The following is a 1,809-nucleotide window of genomic DNA, read 5'->3' on the forward strand; positions in this document are numbered from 1 at the left end:
ACGCGCCGTTCTTCGCGAACGGGCTGGTAAATCATCGTATCCCGCTGTCGCCGCCATCCCATCGCTCAGGGCTTGGTGGGGGTGGAATAGCCGAACGGCTATCTGATGTCAGCCCCCTTACTATTCGCAAAGAAGTCGATGACTTCTTTTGTACCAGACTGAGTGTTCTACGACACGTTCGCGATGCGATGGCTGAAAGCTAAGACTTGCAGAAAGAATATGCAGATGAAAAGGGAAGAGGCAAAGTAGATAGCTTTAAGGTCGGGGACCTGGTTTTGATTAAATTCTAAAAACCTGCCTACACATGCAGCCTCTGCTTTCTTCAGGGCGAAGCTTTGTCCACGATTGATCGGACCTTTTAAGGTTGACTCCAAGCGGGGTTGGTGTATACGCTGAATCTTCCAAAACGTATGCTCACCCACCCGGTGTTTTACGTGGGCTAGCTCTAGCCGTACTGGGTCCGGCGCAAGTGAACGCGGAAGCGTTGGCGCCGGAGTGTATCCCACGGGCCCCCGGCCACCCAGAAGTTGAACCTGCAATCGGTTCTGAGCTGCAACAACCTCCATTTCAAAAGGCGCCAAGCGCTCCACCGTCGCATGCAGCGACGCATTCTCCTGCTCCATGGCTAGGAGTCGCTTCGACAGATAACGGTAGTCTTCAAGGCGAGGCAGCCGGCGCGCACGTCGTGCTTCAAATCGTCAAGAGCATCCGCACAGCGATATGCTACTTCAGTATGACGCTCATTGGAGCTCCGATCTCGAAAGACCCGCCACCGACTCTTCTCTATGAGCACGGTGACGCCCACTATCACGTGGAATGTCTAGTGAGACGACGTCGTCACCAGGGTTAAACCCAATATCTGATGAAGTGGCGGGAATGTCCCGACTCCGAAAACTCGTCGGAGTCTGAGACGCCACTACGGCAAGATTGCCCAGATGCCGTGGACGCTTTTTGTTAAAATGGTCAGGACGCCCCGCACTTCCCGGCAATAGCCAGGAAAGTAGAAGGGTCATGAGCTTAGCTCAAGCAGCGGCCCTGAGCTCTTGCAGTCAAAGAGACAGAGCTCGCAGGAGAGTTAGGGGTTGACCCATACGTCGCAGGGCGACAATCGGAAGGAAGTCGACGGCGTGCCTTAAGTTTGGCAAACATAAATCGGAGATGTCGCTCCACACGCACGTCCACTTTCTTGTGACTCAACTGTAAGTTATATAGTGAGGAAATTTTCCGGTGCCGTTGCACCCATCGCTCAAAGAGCGCTTCGTCATCTGTAGTTCTTTCACCAGGGGCAAGTACTACAGGTATTGTCCGCATTGCGGGTACACGAGAAAACCTCGTTGAGCACGCAGACGAGTGCGATAAGCTTCCAACGGAAATTCTTGTGGAACCAAGAAACGAGCTCGAAGAGCTTTCCGTTCGGCAAGCTCATCTTCCGTAATTGGCGGGGGTCCGATGATGTGGAGGCGTAACGGTCGAGCTACCGCCTCCTTCGCTTTCACAGCGGGATCCGCCGGGCGGAAGCCATATTCCACACGAGGGTCAATGACCAGCCGTGGATGGACGCGCATCAGATCCGCCTTACTGGCAGCTTCTAGCTGTCGCCTATGTTCCCCGTTGATATTTGTGATGACATGACTTCCCTCAGGTGACGAGAAGTTAGGAAACGGACATGGGGTCCGCAAGGTGCGAGCAGGGCTCGTCTCACGCCGCTAGTGCGGCTCGCCTCTTCGTCATCCCATCCGGGAAAAGGAGTTTCAGACTCGTAGTCGACCACCTCCACATCCTCAACGAGGTCACTCGTCACTGATAGCG

The sequence above is a fragment of the Plasmopara halstedii genome, assembly GCF_900000015.1.
Source record: "Plasmopara halstedii genome assembly, contig: Scaffold_194, whole genome shotgun sequence".
NCBI lineage: Eukaryota > Oomycota > Peronosporomycetes > Peronosporales > Peronosporaceae > Plasmopara > Plasmopara halstedii.